Source organism: Bemisia tabaci, chromosome 9, assembly GCF_918797505.1.
Source record: "Bemisia tabaci chromosome 9, PGI_BMITA_v3".
In the NCBI taxonomy this organism is placed as follows: domain Eukaryota; kingdom Metazoa; phylum Arthropoda; class Insecta; order Hemiptera; family Aleyrodidae; genus Bemisia; species Bemisia tabaci.
In genome coordinates, this window is record NC_092801.1 from 37,935,203 (window position 1) to 37,955,405 (window position 20,203).

At 40.3% G+C, this 20,203-nt stretch overlaps 1 protein-coding gene across 5 annotated transcripts in view; it reads right to left on the reverse strand.

Moving 5' to 3' along the window:
• Positions 1–20,203, reverse strand: part of LOC109043926 (growth arrest-specific protein 2) — a 189,715-nt gene that overhangs the window by 147,139 nt on the left and 22,373 nt on the right. The window contains exon 1 of one of the 5 annotated variants that reach the window (XM_072304502.1): positions 18,980–19,277. The exons of 2 other annotated variants lie outside the window; for them this stretch is intronic. The gene's annotated coding sequence lies outside the window, so the exon portion shown is untranslated. Of the gene's footprint in view, positions 1–6,902; positions 7,061–18,979; positions 19,278–20,203 lie in introns of those variants that run through there. 2 more of the 5 variants (XM_019061292.2, XM_072304503.1) reach the window with 2 other exon arrangements.

Below are 20,203 nucleotides of genomic sequence, written 5' to 3' on the forward strand. Positions count from 1 at the left end.
GGGGGCTGTCTCTCTTTTCTTCCCTGCACAATACGTGCCTAAAAACGCCTCAAATTGCGAGTCGAACGATTAAAATGTCACATTTCATCGAAAAAACACATTGGATCTAGAGTCGAGACTCTTAAAACATCGACAAGAAAAAGTACTCTTGATTCAATCAGAATCTAGCTTAAATCAAGAACCGAGCCTCTTAATTTAAGCGGATTTTGTTTTGATTCAAGCAAAAATCCAATTGAATCAGGAGTATTTTTTCTTGTCAATGTTTTCAAGAGTCTGGACTCTAGATCCATGTGAGTATAGGTGTGTTTTTCTTTCCAGTGTACATTCAACCAAGCTTGAAAATTTTTGAAATTTCAACTCTATTTGGACGCATTCTGAGGCTGTTCTGACGAAAATTTTAGGAACAAACGCGGAAATTTTGCATGAAAACCAATAAGAAAACCACTTTTAAAACCTTTGCGTTTCGTATTGACATACATCCGAGCTTCCAGGGTTTCCGCATTTTGTCCAACATCCACTAGAAAAAAAAGAATCTTAAATTTGCCACCAAGAAGTATTTCTTCTTAAATCAAGAATTCTTCTGGTTAATATAAGCTACTTTCTTGCTTGACCTAAGCATTATTTTTCTTGTATCAAGAAAAAGTCAGCTTAAAGCAAAAAAAAATTTTCTTGGCGGCAAATTCAAGAATCATCACGCTTGATCCAAGCTACTTTTTTTCAGTGTCTCCCATTGAATCGTTCCACTGTGTGTCGCTTTTCCGCCTGATCGGCGACCGAGCTTCCGACGTTTCAGAGATTTCACACCTAACTGTCGCCGCGGCGAAGCGCGAGGGAGCAGTTAGTTGACCGTAAAACGACGTTGCCAAACACCGAGAAATTCACGATTTTCCCCACAGGAATCCAGTCGAAATTTAAGGTTTACGGTGCGGTTTGTAGACGTCGATGTGACGTCGCCTCAAATTTTCGGGCCTGGACGGTGGGAAATGGGAAACCGGGACGATGGACGCGAGTGCCCGGCGTTGCCAGATGGGTCGGACTTGGATCGTGTTTTAAGGGTCGAGGTTCATACTGCCTGAGTATGGTGGGAAAACGCTCGTGCGCAAAATATTTTAAAATATTCTGTCACGTGAATGTTTAAAAATGTTTAAAACGTGAATTTTAAAACATTTCGTCAAGTGAAATGTTGTCCGACAGAGGGTAGAGGAGGCAAAGCGCCAGGGAGTGCTAGAAAAGACGTGTTTTGTTCGAAACAACAAAATTTTCCCGTTTTTTTCTTGTTTGTTTTTACGCGATTTTGAACAATCAATGAGAGAGCAGTTTCCAATTTTAGGTACGGAAACAGCGTTGCACTTTTGAACAACATAAAAACGACTTGCTTTGAGCTCGTTGCAGTTGTTCAACAACAATGTTGCTTCAGACGTTCCCAAATTTTGCGCGCGAAAATAAGCTCCGCCCCCACAACACAAAACAACTTCGAAGAAAATGCGATTGTTGCTTGTTTTCCCGACATGTTGCGAGAGTTGCCTCCAAACACTATACGACTAAAGCGACCTATGTGTATGTATATTGTCACGTAAAAAATGCCCTTAATCTAAGTCCACAAAAACTCAAAATTGAGTCTCTGAATTGCAGAATGTAGTCCATTTCTTCCTCACTCACCTAGAGTCCCTTTATACTGAGAGTCAAGACAACACCCCTCATGGAGTCACAAACGGGAATAAAGATCACAGAAATTGAACGTTTTTTGTTGGTTTTTTGTAATCTTTGATCGGCCCATTCTCAAATTCCTCTCTCCGTTCCTTTTCTCATTCCGTTTGTTCCTTGCCGAACCCGTAATTCCCTGGTCCATTCGAGATTATAATCTTTGCAATCGGTGAAAATGTAATCTTTATTCCCGTTTGTGACACTGTGAAGGCCTAAAATACGGGAACCAATCAGAAATGGATTCACATTGTCTTGACTCTCAGTATAAAGGGACTCTACACTCACCCACTTGAACTTCCAGAAAATCGTTATTTACGATGCGAAGTTTGGCGGCGTTGTCCGGGCCGCGACCCCCGAGGGACGAGCCGCTAAAACGTGACGCGGAGTGAATAGAGTTCGCACGTCCCACGTCGGACATCGTGCATCGCTCAACGGTGAGTGGTGAGCCCCCGAAACGGGAGCCGTCAAAAGCCGGGGGACGCCCACAATAAACGCCCGCTTCTGGGACTTTCAGACGCTCCCACGGCCCACGCCTTCGACTTTTGCGAACCAAAGGACCCACTGGAAAGTTTTAGGTACGAGTTTTGCAATTTTTGTTCACGTACTGTTAGGATTTTGATGCATTATCATACTCGATAAATTCTTCGAGAAAATTAGATGTTCTGCGCAACTTATCTCATGCACGGACGAGAAAATGATGAATTTTGTGTTTTAATCGATAATTGGATTGCATTCTGCAAAACGGAACCAAGAGCATTCCAATGTTAAAAGGATTGCATTTTGCAAAAAGGAACCACTAGCATTGCAACGATGCTAAGACTTTGCAACTTCATCCTTTGCGATAAAATTGCGGAAATCGTGAAAAACTATGAAATTTAGATGGTAATTTTTGTCTTAAATTTACAGTTTTTAGCGAGTAAAATAGAAACTATTAATGGATAATCGGGGTTTTCCTCCAAGACAAAAGAAGTTGCACAATCTTAGCAACATTGCAATGCTAGTGGTTCCTTTTTGCAAAATGCAATCCAAAACATAACATCCCATTTGGACTGCATTTTGCAATTTGGACCTATAAATTCTGGCTCATCTGAAAAAACACTTATTTGCATAGGAAAACTAATGGGACATACGTTGTTTTTAAACCGGGCCGAAATTTATAGGTCCAAATTGCAAAATGCAGTCCATTTGGTCTTGTGTGAATGGTTTTCTATTTCTTAAGGACTTTTTTGGGAAAAATGGTGGAGATGAGCTTCTCATCACTTTTCATGACAGAAATTTTTAAATAGTGGGGGCTTACGGGGTTAAAATCCTGAAAATTTTCTGGAGGTGGCCCCCCGAAGGATGGTTTGCCCCCCTCCCCCCCGGAACCTTATCCTGGATACGCCACTGACGTCACCTCGTCCAACGTGAACATTACCGTAATTAGATGGTATAAGAAGGACCCTGGGCATGGACATGGGTCTTGTGGCGCGGTGTGAGTGCGCTAAGTCGTGATTTGGGAGTGTTTTGAGCGGAACTAGAACGAGACCAGAAGCGGATAGGTGACGGCGGTGGTGGACGCGGATGGGTGTTTAGGTAGCGGATCCGGGGCGCAGCTCGACCGAGGAGACAGGACAGGAGTTGAAGTGTGGTCGGCGCCGGCGACGATGACGAGGAACGAGGTAATCAGAGCATGCGTCTAATCGCTCCCTCAGCCACCGAGCGAGTGCGCTAAGAGTATGCGTTTCCGTTTACTACTCGCGTAGTGTGTACCTAGAGTACCTGTATAACGAGAGTAGAGACAGATGTGAAACTCCGAAATTTCATCAGGCCTTCACCGATGCTTCTGCGAATAAAGTTAGGGCCCAGAAATGTAGCCAACCCACTATGGTCTGGGGGCGCCGAATTGTGGCCAAAAATCCGATTTTTGAAAGTACGAAAATCTGGCAATCGAGCATATAATCCTTATCTACATCCTTTAGTAGGTGTGAAATGACCTATCAAATCTTATGTAATTGTTTTTACGATCAGATATATGGTGGCGAACTTCACATCCTCCGAGGTAAGTAAACAAACGTGAGAATTTAAAGTGCACGTCATCGTGTATTGCCTTGTGTCGTTTTGTGATAAGTTGGCGTAGATCCCCGATCAAATATGGAAAAGAAAGGTGAAAGTAAGTACTTTTTGATGGTTTAATCGTTTTTAGTATTAAGATTGATTTTATGACCACCATAAGACTCCAAAGTTTTGTCCTGATTTAGGCAAAAAATTGCCTTCATCTTAAGTTTTAGTTATCACTAACACGAGCTAACACGTTCTTATTAGTGCAAGAATGTAGCTCATATGTTCCTCTAACAGGATATCATCGGTTTTTTTGCCGCTTTTTGCCGCTTTTTGCCTCTCGGGCCTTTTTTGGTCATTTTAGTGAAGGACTTAAACGATTTTCTGCGCGATTTGATTTCATTGCAGAAGGAGATAAGAGAGACGAGACAAGATCAACGTTTGATATAGTGTGATCCATATGTATTTTTGGCTGCTGAATCCAAAAATGATAACAGTTTTTTTCAGCACTTGCCAGATTTCCGGGAAATAAAGGTTTTTTTGCAAAAAACCTCATTTTTAAGCAAAATAATATTTTCTCCGGAAAAACGACAAATGGTGGATAAAACTTAGGTATTTTTTTTTATTCTTCAGCCTGTATACATAATACAAAATTAACTCGGCCCGCTGTGGTGCGTAGTGGTTGTAGTGCTGGCTTTAAGATCAAGAGGTTCCGAGTTCAATTCCTAGCTAGGCAACCCGAGAATGGTAATCCGCAAGGTTTTAGGGTCTGATCTGGGTCTGGGTCTGAAGGCCTCAGAGGCAAAAAGATGCAAAAAAACTTATGATATCCTGTTAGAGGAACATATGAGCTACATTCTTGCACTGATAAGAACGTGTTAGCTCGTGTTAGTGATAACTAAAATTTAAGGTGAAGGCAATTTTTTGCCCAAATTAGGACAAAACTTTTGAGTCTCATGGTGGTCATAAAATTAATCTTAATACTAAAAACGATTAAACCATCAAAAAGTACTTACTTTCACCTTTCTTTTCCATATTTGATCGGGGATTTACGCCAACTTATCACAAAACGACACAAGGCAATACACGATGACGTGCACTTTAAATTCTCACGTTTGTTTACTTATACCTCGGAGGATGTGAAGTTCGCCACCATATATCTGATCGTAAAAACAATTACATAAGATCTGATAGGTCATTTCACACCTACTAAAGGATGTAGATAAGGATTATATGCTCGATTGCCAGATTTTCGTACTTTCAAAAATCGGATTTTTAGCCACGATTCATTAGGCCTAGAATCTTTATAATAATTCTAACCATGAAAATCAGCGCAGAATGGTTGACAGCCTCCAATGAGTATAAGAATGTCAAAGCTATTTAGGTGTAAGTAGTTTTGAGTATATCTAGAAAATTTTGCTAGCAGGGTTTGATGATCAAAGAGTAAATTATTTTTAAAAAATCGCTAGAAATGAAAATTTTTAGGGACAATTTTTGGTTCGGGGAGGGGGCGCCCTAAAGGGCTAATACCATATGTCTTGCTAACACGAATATCACCATATTGAATCTGCAATTTTTTTAACTTACGCTCCAGTCAGGATCAATAGACCGAAAAACATAGTACTGACTTGATTCAATTTCAATCATTTCTTCTCCTCTTACTTTTTCTGGATTAAATACGTATTTTTGGGGCTTCTGCCCTGATAACCTCTTGATCATTGAAAAATAGATTTCACATTATAGTTAGACAACCTTCAAAACATTAAACTGACATTCAATGTGGTATTCTAATCATATTTTGGCTTTTCTTCTAATTTTTTGGTTTCAAGGGCCTGCCGCCATCTTGGATTTAAGAATTTTGTAAAACTAAGGTCAAATTTGAATTCAGCAACCCAAAAAACATAAGTACACCAAATTTCATGATATTCTGATCATTTCCTGATTTATGGCCACAGTTCGGCGCCCCCACCATAGTGCAACCTATGAATTTCAATTATCCAGAACGCTTTACTAATACTATTGTTACGAACCGTCGTTTATTAAGCACGTGTTTGACTCAGTTTTTACATAAATTTACTCAATTTCGCGGAAGAACGCTCACTTCTGTACATTCTTGGCCATCTTGGTTAGAATTGGAATCTGCAGACTGGCAGTGAAAATGTGCGTTAGAAGTTGGTTAGAAGGGTGGCTGCACTTTTGGGCCCTAAGCCCTCCATGAACCGATCCGTCGGTACTCTCCCTATACAGGTACTCTATGTGTATCCAGCGCCGGAGGAGTGCACAGGGTCCCTAGGCATGGGTACAAGAACATCCATTGGATTGCATTTTGCAAAAAGGAGCCAGGAGCATTGCAATGTTGCTAAGATTATACATGCAGCTTCTTTCGTCTCTGAAGAAAAAACCTGATTATCTATAAACAATTTCTACAAATTTTCAGCTTTATGCTGAATTTTTTAACGCACGTTGCCAAAAAAAAAAACTCCAACATACAAACAATTTCTACTTTATTGGCTAAAAACTGTAAATTTAGGACAAAAACTACCATGCGAATCTCAAATTTTTTCAGGATTTTAATTGCTATATTGCAATGGATGAAGTTGTACAATCTTAGCAACATTGCAATGCTCCTGGCTCCTTTTTGCAAAATGCAATCCCATTGAAGAAAAACTTTCTTCACTTTTCTTCTTAATTGAATTTAAATCTGAGTCCATCTGCTACACTGTATGGGTCTGCAGTTCTGCACCTCAACAGGCACCTTTAGGATGACGTGTATATAGACTCGGCCAGAGGCTGATCATTTTGTGCACTGGGAAAAAAAAAACACATTGGATTCCAGAGTCCAGACTCTTGAAAACATTGACAAGTAAAAATACTCTTGATTCAATCGGATTTTTGCTTGAATCAATACGAAATCCGCTTAAATTAAGAGGCTTGGTTCTAATTTAAGCTAGATTCTGATTGAATCAAGAGTACTTTTTCTTGTCGATGTTTTTAAGAGTCTGGACTCTAGATCCAATGTGTTTTTTTTCTTTTTATTTCCAGTGCAGGCTGCAGCGGAACTGACCAGTTTCATTGATTAAATTGTCATGAGATTAGATTCGGACGATTTTCGCCGGACAAGTCGTTAAACACCCATGAAATTGCTATGAGACAATCACCTGGAAATGGATATGCGTGCACCTACACACATCCTGGCAGAAACAGGGAAACTGAACACACTCGAACGCCAACTTCGGATTTTAGACGCCGAAGCCTCGGACAACGAAAAACGTCGCACGCACCGGCACAGGTCGCTGAAAAGTTCGCGGAGTCACTGGTGCGAAACCGAAGCGTGCGCGCACACCGTTGGCCGATGGGAGTCGTGTGGCGACGCCATCACCATGACAACTGTCCAACTGTCCATCGCTCGCTAATGTCCACGTGGAAAAAAAGCCAGGGGAACCGAATTTACATCCGAAAAAATACTCATTCGATGGAAAAGGCATCAAACTTAAAGTACCTATATTAAGAGAGTATGGCCACTGGTGTTATTACCTCTGATTGGCTCAGCCTTCTTAGGCTAAATGGAGCCCTTAGGACCCAAAAATGGCAGACGCCATAAGTTAATGAAATGCAAAATGACTCAAAATGTAGTTTTCTTTGCTTATCGTAACGAGAAATCGACCCAAATGCACTTTTGCGACTTCTTTACATATTTTTACGGCTAATCGTGTGCAATTTTCGAGAAAAATTATCTTAGATGTAATGGGGTTGGCAGCAAGTGCGGTTGGTGATAACCGTCAAAAGTTGGCAATGACCCCCCTCCCATCCACAAAAACCAAAACAAAGCACCGCCATTTTTGGGTCCTAGGCCTCTCCATGGGGCCCAGTGGTCATACTTTCTTAATATAGGTACTGTAGGAAAAGGCATCAAACTCAACGCATGTAGAGGAAAAAGAAGAGGAGGTAAATTTGGGCCAGCGCGGAGCTGCACACACTGAATCATTTTCTGCTGTGTAAAGAATAAAAGCCGTATGAATATTTGGACTATACATTTTGCTATTCGGAGCTACAAATTCTGATTCATCTGTAAAAACATTTATGTGTATAAGGAAACTTATGGTACATGCGTTGATTCTAAACTGAGCCCGAAATTGCAGTTTTTAATTGCAAAACGTTCTCCATTTGAAGGTTGTCGATGGAAAATGCATGCAAATGTTTTAAGTACTGCTTCATTTGAAAGGGCTTAAAGAGCTGATTTGACAGTATATTTTAGTATTTTTTTCTGATGGGGGATAGTATAAAAATAGATTTAAAAGTGAGGAAATGCATCAACTAGTGACGCCATCTGCCAGCATTTCCCATTCAAACACACGTAATTCAGCAGATAAGATCATTTTGTCAAATCTTCTCTAATAACAATAATTGTTCAATTCATGAACCAAGGGTATCCTCGTGTTCAGCTCACTCAGTAGTTTCCACTTAAACACGAAATGCATCAAATTTCAGACACCTGCAAATTCTTCATTTCGTTCAATTTACCTAGTCGTGGTTACTGAGCTGTTTACGGTTAAAATGACGTGGAAATTTCAAAACTAAAAGCATGAGATTCATCTTATTTCATTAGAGAAACAGAACAAACGGCCCGGGACAAGGTAGTTCCACCGTGTTATATATCCGGAAGGGGCTAAATCCTTGATGACCTTTCGTCCCTTTCCGTCCCCGTTCTTAAGAGGCAGGAAAAAAGCAATTTCAACGGTTCCTCGAGAAATCCTCCCCTTACCCTTTCGACGCTACACCACTGACCCAAAAAGCAATACATGACGTGTATTCTGCCGTAGCCAAAAGGGGCACTTACATGGAAAGAAATAAAAAAAAGAAGAAGAAAAAAGAAAGAAAAAAAAGATAAGAACGACGACACCTTCAGATTGGAGGCACGTGCTCTTCAAAGCAGCTGAAAACGGAAAAATTCGCGGCAAATTACATAAAGCGCGCATAAAAGAGCACTTAAGGCAGCCGAGATAATGTGAGTGGATGTGCCCGATTAATTATTTTTACGCACGTTCTCTGCTGTGTTTTTTTTATCGTGCTTGCATCGTGGTTGGCGCTCCGCGTTGACACCTTAATTGACCTTGACTGACGAAATTATGCCACTTGAGTACTTTTACCGCTTTACACCATGTTTCCACACAAAAAGCGGATTAGTGTGTAAGTGTGGGTCCTCGGCATTCGACACTCTCTGATCATAAATTGAACTCAGGTAGCCCCTCTTAGAGTACCTATATCGAGAGAGTATGGCCACTGGGGTTACCACCTCTGATTGGCTCAGCCATCTTAGGCTGAATGGAGCCCTTAGGACCCAAAAATGGCGGACGCCATAAATTAATGTAATGCAAAATTACTCAAAATGTAGTTTTCTTTGCTTATCGTAACGAGAGATTTACTCAAATGCACTATTGCGACTTTTTTACATATTTTTTAGACTAATCATGTGTGATTTTTGAGAAAAATGATCTTAGATGTAGTAAGGTTGGCAGCAAGTGCGGTTGGTGATAACCATCAAAAGTTGGCAATGACCCCCTTCCCATCCACAAAAACCAAAACAAAGGACCGCCATTTTTGGGTCCTAGCCTCTCCATGGGGCCCAGTGGCCATACTCTCTCAATAAAGGTACTCTAGCCCCTCTCATTACACTTAAATCTGCCGCGGTGATAATGAGTCTATCCAGATCAGATCGTGAGGTCTAGAGTCCCTTTATACTGAGAGTTAAGACAATGTAAATCAATTTCTGATTGGTTACCGTATTTTAGGCCTCCACAGTGTCACAAACAGGAATAAAGATTACATTTTCACTGATTACAAAAAATTTTAATCTGAAATGGACCGAGGAATTACGGGTTCGACAAGGAACAAACGGAATGAGAGAAGGAATGGAGAAAGGAATTTGAGAATGAGTCGATCAAAGATTACGAAAAACGTTCGATTTGTGTAATCTTTATTCCCATTTGTGACTCCATGAGTGGGTGTTGTCTTAACTCTCAGTATAAAGGGACTCTAGTGAGGTCTTGTGCAAATTTTTGTACGGTTTTTGCTTTGCCATGACAGTCACTTTATTGGGAGGGACCAACAAGGCAATTGCGGTAGGAAAACCCATCCCTCCACCCACCCCCGTTCAAGCCATCCTCCTTCAGCTCATATGCGTAAAGGGTGGTTTTAAAATATGAATGACGAAAGTGGGAAACTGTATGCCTCCAATTATGATGATACAAATTCCTACTTGGGTGTTTTTTTTTTCTTCTTCTTCCTTTCTTCGCGTCTCGGTAGAAAGTCGAAGATTTCGTTGCAGAGACTTTCTATGAATTTTCTTAATTTATTCGAAAATATTCAGCAGCAATTTCAAGGAGATATTTGGATCGGTGACGTCTTAAAAAAATGAAACACCATCGAAGTTTTTTTAGACGCTGCATTAGAGTAGAGTACCTTCATAGGGAAAGTATGAACACCTCGAAAAATTGGAAGTTACATAGGTTTGATCAGGTCATGTAGATGTTGGGACCCAAAAGGGTGGCCAACCTATGAACTCGAATTGTCCAGTGGTACTAATTTAAACTGCAAGAGTAGCTACACTGATCAAAAATGATAAAAGTACGTAAAAAACTTTGATTTCGCATACATATTCTCCGTTTCAAAGTCTTAATCCTTGAAAACGCTTGTTTAAAATGCACTATCGGCCCTATTGATTAATATTTCAAATGTATAGGTTGGTAGCGGCACTTTTCTAGTGATTTTCGTTTTTCACGTTGTCGCCCTTTGGGGCCTTAAGATCTACACAAATCGAGTTGTCCATACTCTCCCTGTAAAGGTACTCTACTTTCAGTGGCGTGGCGTGAATTGCGATTTATCGATTGTTATGCCATTTGAACCTATGTAAAAGGATCGATAAACAGGGTGTTCGCAGCGAACACCTTAATAATCGATTCTTTACCATAGGTTTAAGTGGCATAACAATCGATATATCGGAATTCACGCCACGCCACTGTCTGCTTTAGAGGTAAACATTTTCGAGTTTCAACCGTTATGGATGAATAACAAAACTTCCAAATCTATGGGTAACATGGCTCTGGCGGCAAGTTCGGTTAAAGAGAGCATTATCGGAGAAGGCTCGGCTATTCATCAGTATTATCGAATCGAGGTTATTATAGTTATTGATTCAATAACACGAGTTTACGATAAAAAGTAGAGGTTACATCACGTTCGTTGGCTCATAACTTAATAACTCAATTTACTCCATTGATTTTCATGATAGCGCGAAGCCATCGTTGCGGACGGTAGTTCTTGTCTTCTCGTGAAAGGGTGGCAGTGGCGTGGCGTGCTTTGCGATATATCGATTGATTCGCCATTCAAACTTATAAAAAAAATCGATTATCAGGGCGTTCGCAGCGAACACCTTCTTAATCGATTCTTTACCATAGCTTCAAATGGCGATATATCGATAATCGATCCTTCACGCCACGCCACTGATAGGGTGGGAGGCATTATGTTCAGTTGTGTTTTTCAGAGATGATGACATGAGCTATAGAAGAAGCTTAGCTTGAATAATGAGGTGCAGTTTTTTCTGGGGTCTTGGTTTAGTTTTTTTTAGTTATGTTCTGTTAAAAAGCGTCGTTTTGCTGTCGTTAAGTTTAGGTTAGAAAAAACGATAGCAAAACAAAGTTGCTTTAACTCAAAACACTGACTTTAAGTTGAATTTGCGCGGATTTAACAAAAAAAAAAATTTAAAAAAATAAAATAAAAAATGTCGACAAGAAACGACGCTTCAAGTTAAAATAATATCTCAAGAAAAATCATTTTCTGTGAAGCCAACTTAAAATCTTGACATTTTTACGGAATATTCCTCCATTAGCGAAGCAAAACGAAGGAGTTTTTTAAGATACTAGCCGTTCTGGGCGCGCTTCGCGCGCCCGTCGCGCCTAGCCGGGGGCTACGCCCCCTGGACCCCCGGTCACTCGCTACGCGAGTGACATTCAGCTCGCTTCGCGAGCCGATTTTGTAGTAGTTGCAAATTTTTTATCACTATATTTTGAAGATTTCATAGAAAACATTATGAAATTCTCACTCCACAAGTAACTTGTAGAATAATAATGGCAGGGCAAGAAATAGAATATATCTTAAAATGGACGGTTCCCACTTAGTAAAAACAGCCAACACCACGTGAAGGTGAGGAACCATCGTTAGCCACTTTTTTTTTTTTTTTCTTTACTTTTCTGAAAAAAATTTACTGAAATTTTAATTGCGTCCCCTAAAAGGAAACACGGAGAAAAAAATTTGTGCATGGAACCCGAAGCTGAGATCATATGGATCTCTGAAGTTTTCGGATCACGCATCCGAAAAGTTAAGGTCCATCTGCCGAAGTTCGGGTCAGACAATTGAAGTAGTTCGGTATATACCGAAGGTTTCAGGTCACACATCTGAAGTACTCGGTGCATACCGAAGTGCTTCAGATTTCTGACTCAGAGATTTAGGAAAAATACAGTAGAACAGAGAAAAAAATACAGTCGAATAAATAAAGAAAACTATTATCGGAGAAATTCTAATTATTAGAAAGTAATTAGCTGGCGTAATCAATGCGTAGCTGCATAGGAGCATGAGCGAGATTTATCATCAACTGACCGCTGGCCGCCAGGTACCTGGGTGGGCGAGCGACAATACGTAAGCGGTGGCATATGGTTCGATTGACAGTGGAGTGGGGAACGGTCAGACGTAGGGGAAAGGTTCAGGCAGAACCGTTCAGCACAGCGCAGCGTCAGTCACCGGGTGGGGAAGAGAGTCCGGGAGGGGACACTTCCCCTCGAGTGAAATAGAAAAAGGCAGAATCCTTCGAAGTTTATATTAATGATTACGTCGACTAGATTTTCATAAAAAATGAAGTACGGCCGGAAGTCTGCAACATTGCAAACGGAGATACGTGGTTTGGCAGTTTGGCAATGCTGCCGCGCGAAGGAAAAACGCCGTATGAACATTCAAGAGTTGCCAAATTTTCTTCGATTAAATATTTATTTTTGAGGAAAGTTATGAATATCTTTCCATGAAATTTTCAGGAACTTTAGGTGAAATTGCGAGCAAAATTACCTGAAAAATTGGAAGAAAAATATTCATAAGTTTACCAGAAAATTCGTGTTTTATCAATCAAAATTTGGGAATGCCTGAAGGTTCATACGGCGTTCTACCTTACACTGAAAAAAAAGTAGCTTGGATCAAGCATGATAATTCATGAATTTGCCGCCGAGAATTTTCTTTATCTTGCTTTAAGCTGACTTTTTCTTGATTCAAGAAAAATAATGCTTGGGTTAAGCAAAAATTTAGCTTATATTAACCAGCAAAATTCTTGATTTAAGAAGAAATACTTCTTGGCGGCAAATTTAAGATTCTTTTTTTTCCAGTGCAGCACGGCGCGGCAGTTTGGTCAAGGATGTGGAGTTTACATAACGTTTCTGCAGATCGGCGTCATGCGTCACATTAATCACAGGTGAAGTGCTTTCGTTTAACTTTGTTGCGATCAAGTGGGAGAAAATCAGTATAGCAGTGGCCGGCTGCGCCTGTCAGAATAATTTAATGAGAGCTATTTTCTTTTTTCCCTCTTTTCTCTCAATCGGCATAACTCGGCTGCATACTTGGCGCATCGCGCGTCGTTCTTCATACCTGGATGCAGTGGCCTCTCATCAGCATCAGCCGGACGCTAGTGTTTTCGCCTTTCTCCATATGCGCGACCGGGTTGTCAAACTGAAAAGAAAACTCCCGATTTTTCCACAGACGAAAATTGGTCTCTAAAATAGACCGCATTTGTCAATGGGTCTGTTGTACACAAAAGCTACGGCTAATAGTCGAGTCAAATATGGGCGAAAAAACGGTGAACCCGGAAATAATTGTATGTTTAAGTTGTTTAGGCTCATTTTATTCAGGAGATCAAGGAGAATCAAGTGAACTAAATTTCGGAAGAATTTTTTCGGGGAGCTCTAACTCCGCGTAGGTACTTTTGGCTTTCATGCAGTTTTCATAGATACATCTAATTTGAAATTTAGCGTCCTTTAACTTTAGTCCTATTGCTTTTCATCAGTGGCGTGGCGTGCTTTGCGATGTATCGATTGTTCTGCCATTTAAACCTATGGGAAAGGATCGCTGAACAGGGTGTTCGCAGCGAACACCTTAATAATCGATTCTTTACCATAGGTTTAAATGGCAGAACGATCGATACATCGCAATTCACGCCACGCCACTGCTTTTCATGCTCAGATGTGCGCTTTCTAAGATGATTCGCATTTCATTAAAAAAAATCCGTGGATTTTTTTCGGACAATTTTCAGTTTTCGGAGAGTTTCAGGGTCAAATTTTGGCGAATTTCAGCTCATTCGATTCTCCTCGATCTTCTGAATAAAATGAGCCCATAAAACTCAAACATACAATTAGTTCCAGGTTCAACCCTTATTTGACTTGACTATTACTGAATGCACTTTTAAAGAGCAAATACGCTCGAAATTCACGTTGGTCACATCAGAAAAGTAAAAAAAATCCACTCCTTAACGCGCAATCTGCGTAGTTGCCATATTGCATCAAATTTGCGTCCATAATTGCGTCCATGCATTAATTTCCCACGTGCAGTCCAATGGCGTGGCGTGAATTGCGATATATCAATTGATTTGCCATTTAAACTTATGGGAAAGAATCGATTAGTAAGGTGTTCGCTAGCTTCAAATGAGGAAATATCGATAATCGATTATGCACGCCACGCCACTGGTGCAGTCTCGAAGAAAAAATGAAACATACGTTCCGATCACCAAAGAGCGAAGCCAAGTATCTCCATTCATGAAATTGCAGACTCCCTGGTAAATTTTATGTTTTCATCGGAAAGTAAATGGACGTAATTTCTTGAAAACTGCTTTGATTTTTCCTCTCTCTCGGCAGAATATTCCGTATAAATTTCAAGCTATTCAGTTGGCTTGGTTCTTGGAAAAAATAAAATAATAGCGAAAATTTTGAAACACCGCGCGCGACAGAGACGTGGTTCTGCACTTTGGCCATAGATTTGCACCGTCCGTAGACAGATTTTCCGCCTAATGTGGCAACCGTGTAGACGGAACGCACTGATCCCGCGGATAATAACCTGTCGCCTGTCGGACGAAACAATATCCTTTTTACTCCCATTTCTTTTCCCAGTTTCAATTTCGCAGGTAAAAAGGTCAGCTATTATGTATGAACCTGTGTCCGAAGGGATTTTAAAAAACTGCATTCTTGGAAGGACGCGATGCGATGCTGGTTGGCAGGCGGACCGATCAGTCTTCGCCATCGAACCCTGATTTGCCAGCTTGCCGAATTTTGATGGGAGAGTTGACAGTTGAGAACTTATCTAGGCTTATTGTTAGACTTAGACTGAACGTAGCAGCTAGGGACAGAGTCACAGTTTTTAAAAAAAACCAATGCTAGGCAAGCAGTCAAAGCATGCACCTGACAAATTGGTACTCAAATCACGGACATTCTCATTTTTGCAATGAAATCAACAGAATCAACCAAAGACTTGGGGTTCCTCTGTGTTCCATTCCCCGTCCTAACAAAACTTGTATGTTGTGTTTTCTCTCTGTACCATTTACTGTCGTGCTAAGGGAAAACGCCGTATGAACCTTCAGGCGTTGCCAAAATTGTTCCGATAAAACGCAAATTTCCTGGTAAACTTACGAATATTTTTCTCCAAATATTAGGAAAAATAGGAAAAAAGGAAATTTGGCAACTCTCGAATGTTCATACACCATTCTTCCTTAACGCGGCAGTGTACCATACTGTCTCTCTGTGGATCGAATGATAGGGTAAAGTGGACAAAGGGTTATTGGCTGCCGATAATCATATGATGCAGGGTATGACGCAGGGTGCGCACGTTGAAGCCGAATTTTGTTTTGAAAAAGCGTTTAGGTCGATATCTGAAAAAGTCTTCCTCAGGTTCTTCTAATTAGAATCTTTTTAAATTTCTTTATAAAAGTGGCAACACTGCCTAGTAATTAGTCCCTCGGGAATTCCTAGACATTACAAGGTCGCTTTCGAGTTCGGTCATCATTGTCGGAGGAAAGGGAATTGGGAGATGAGATGAGTCTTGGCAAATTTGGACGCATTACTGCCAAACGGAACTATGTGCATTATGACGTGAGCCCTACTGAGCATATACTCTTATGGGTCTCACGGCTCACGCCTTAGGGCACTTAGTTCCGTTTGGCAGAAACACATCCATTTAATCAAAACTCTGCATGGATGGAATCATTTGAGACTCCAGGCATGTTTTAACACACCAATAACCAGCTTACTTTGGCGTGGAGCCAGAACGACTGTTCGGGGGAGAAGTTTCGTAACCGCAGTGAAGAAAGTATTGTCTCTTTGAATTTGTCAAAATAGCTCCCTGTCGTTTCCCGAAGGATTTCAACAACCTTGGATGTGGAATCTTCATGAGGAACAGGCGCAAGACTGTTTGCTGAAACGGACCACATTTTGCACCCGGAACTCCTGTTTCTAGCTCTTGTATAAATAAGATATTCATGACCTAAACCTTGTTTGTTTCGGCGAAAACACGTATCTCCATTGCGGTTTTTCAAAATGTCCGCTTCTGTTTTAATATTAAAGAGAAATGCGCTAAAGCAGGGTGTCTACTAAAACAAGCTGTACCTTTGCAGTATCAGTACACTCCCAAGAAAGTCAGTACCTCCTCGACAGGAAAATTCAGTACTTTTTCAGTACCTCCAATTGACGAAATTCGAAAAATTTCAAAAATTAGAATTCCTCGGTCAGACTGCGACAGAAATAACAAAAAAAAAACGAAAAAATTCTGGACCTTCTGGCGGAATTTATGTGCTTTCTCAGTACTTCCGGACCGCCCTTAAAAAATCATTACTATTTCGGACTGGTAGACACTAGACACCCTGGCTGAAGTCAAAGCTTGAAATTTGTACAGAATATACTGCTGACAGAAAAGAATAGTCAAGTAAGTTTTCAATGATGAACGTTGACTGATTTTTAAAAGAAAAAATAAATTATGGCAGCCCTATACCACTTCGCAAACGGAGATACGCGGTTTCGAATTTTGGCCATCGATAGATTATACCATTAGTGATCCAGCAGATAGTAGATAGGTGTTTCAGCTAACTATTCAGAAATAGTACTTCCTAAATCCTAATTGCAAAATTTACCCAGCCTATATGATCCCAAAACCAATCCATTTGGCCGAAAAATATTTCAATTGGATCGAGACGTTCAAAAACCGCTAATGTCCATTTTTCCAGTCTTAAGTTTCATCGAGTTCATAATCCTTTAAAGAGTTGGTACAAACATGAAATTGATGAAAGGACTCGTTTTGGAATTAAGAAACCCCGAAGGTGAGTTTTAACGCCACTTTCGTAGTATAGTAGCGACCAACTCCGGAAAGTATTATGAACTCAAAAAAACTTAAGATTGGAAAAATGGACGTCAGCGGTTTTCGCACGTCCCGATTCCACCGCTTTGGTAGGTTCCTGATAAGAAGAGTACGTCTGTAACGCCTTTAATGAGAAAAGATCCTTCCTAGCGAGGGATTAGATGCCGAATAGTTTTATCCGTTAAAAACATACTCAATAGAATAGCAGCATAGAGTAGCGAGCTATGCGGTTGCTTCATTTGCTACATAAAAAGTGTCGATGCATGACAAACGCCTTCAACGAAAAAGGATACTTCCTGGCGTGGCCTCAGAGGCCGAATAGTTGCATGCTTTCAAACCCCAATCGACAGCAGCTAGCAGCGTACATTAGCGAGTTAAGTGGTTACTTCATTTGCTAGATGATGAGTGTTGACTCAAAAAAAATGCCTTCAACGAGAGATAGTGTTTCCTAGCGTGGTTTTAGTGGCTGAATACTTGCATCCTTTTCTATACCCAAAGTATCTGTGTGTAATACCGAGAAGTGCGGTTGCCTCATTTTCCAGGTGAAAGGGCGTCGATGCGTAAGAAAGCCTTCAAGAAGAAAAGATACTTCCTAGCGTGGTCTAATAAGAGGCCGTATTGTTGTGTCCTTAAAAACTCAGTCAGAAGGATTACCATTCTTTTTCAAGCAAAAAAAATGAACCTATCGATGCGCTTTCTGCCGATAAGGCCGGTAACGATTGGCAACTACCAATTTTCCGAGAAAATATGTTATTTTTTTCAAAAGGTAAATTAAAAAAAGTATTTGGACAAAATGAAAGTGAAAAACATCTTCACCAGACCTTCGTCTCTTTAACTTTTCTAACCTCCTCTTCTTTCAAGCGGCTGCACGATCAAAAAAATACAGATACCTAAGAGACGTTCTGATAAATCAATGCTTCGTGAAGTAGGTAATTTACATGATTTGTGACGAAGGATTCGACGAGAAGGGTAAAAAGCGCATCAAGCTTCAACGGCAAGTTAGAAAATTGGAACATTTCTCAAGGAAGGAGCAAATTAGGTCAAGTGGTTTAACGGTTGTTGAGACCTTTCTGCTACAAAAATCTGAACATCCTTAACAAGATCAGAAGAGGTAAAATTGCACACAAGACAGCAACGTGTTAAGAAAAGTGAAATGAAGATGCGACTGTATTGTACCTCAGCTTTTCCTGTCTTTCTGTTGTTTAGGGGTCAGGTAAACTTGTAATTACAAGAACAAATACTCGGCATAATGTAAACAAACGTTGCGTACTAAAGAACATTAATAGACTTCATAATGAAACTTTCGTGAAGTTTGTCAGAGGTAGTAAAAGTGTAAAATTCTTCAATCTGACCATACTTATGTGAGATGACACGAAAGGAAAGAACATGCTGAATTTAACACAATATTTTGAATTTCCATCAAAATGTTTCGAGCATACTTCTTGGTATTATCCGATTTATTTTCTGCTGTTTTATCGAACTTTCAAATGTTCCATAAGTAAGTCTCTTCCATTCCATGCTGCCCTATCCGTTGGTGATTTTCTGAATCCACGATTAATAAACTCAAATAATGATAATATAACGCCAAGTAATGATGTCACCTACGGATAACGAACACTCTACACCCGAGCTGTCAAATCAACAGCTTTAAGAATCAACTAAAGCAGTGACAAATTGATATCAGAGGAATGTGTACCAAAGTACGCCACAAAACAGATAAGAACAGAATCAAAGCGCCGCTAAGCGCCACCGAAAACCCGACCATTTTTTACCCGACGCAAAGTGTAAACAAACAGATCTCGTCTGGACTTACATAAAATTCAGGAGCGGAGGTGAAAGGTAATCCAACGCAAAAAGCACTCGGTAGTAAACCTTCGCAAACGCACAAAACTCAAGGGACGAAACGAAAAGAATCGGGAGCAATTTACAAAACAAACAAACCGAAAACAGAGATTATTCACGTGCTCGGAGAGGGAGACCGCTATGCGTAGCGTCTGCACACCGTCACGAAAAGCTGGAGACTGTTTACGCTTACGCGGGATGAACGCTGTCCAACTACCCGAGTTAGCTCCCCTCCCCTCCGCGCGTCGTCGCGCCAGCACCGCTCGCTCCACACCACGGGTGACGGATTTCATTCAGCTGGGTCATGCGGGGCTTGAAGCAGACCCAGTTCCTGCCCCTCCCCCCCGCCCTCCGGGACGAGGAGAGAAAAAATCGATAGAGCCGTGACCCTCCTTTATACATTCCTTAGCGATGAATGAAGTCCCTGCCATGGGGTTCGGCATGTGGTGACGGCATGTGATCCGGGATAAAACTTTTTCGTCGTTCCCTAGTAGCAGAACAAATTTTTGTTTGTCTTAAAAAAGTATAAAAAAACTCATATGTTATCTAAACGGTAGTTTTATATGAAAAAAAAAAAAAAAAAAAAAAAAAAAAAAAAAAAAAAACGTGTTACGCATTTATAAAAAAATCAAAGTTCAGACCTGACAATAATATATGAAAAAAAGATAAAAAATAGATAAGGGGTTTTTCTTTTAGACAATTTTTTTATTTTCAATATAACGGATGCATACGAGAATGTTAAAAGTGAACGTTTTCATGTAACTATTATATAAAAAAAAAGGTCATCATTATCTTGAGCTTTTCGCGACATAGAAGATTTTTTAGTGTGTTTGCGAAAAGCTCATGAAAATTATGACTTTTTTTATACAATGTTTACATAAAAATGTTCACTTTTAACACTTTCGTATGCATGCATTATATAATAAAAATTAACTTTCGTACACAATCTTTATCTTTTCCTTCTATGGTTCTGCTACTAGGGTGGTGTGTGTGAGGATGAGTTGAGTTCGAGCTTTGCAACTTTTAAAAATTCGCTTTGAAAAATTTAGAATTTTAAATGCTGATAAAATCCTTCAGTTCGACAATGGCCTAAAAAAAGTTCAAAAGATGGAATGAAATTTTTTTAGAGGTGTATAAATGTTTGAGCGCGCGTCACGTGAGGGAACATATCGCGTGCGCTCGTGAGGAACACGGA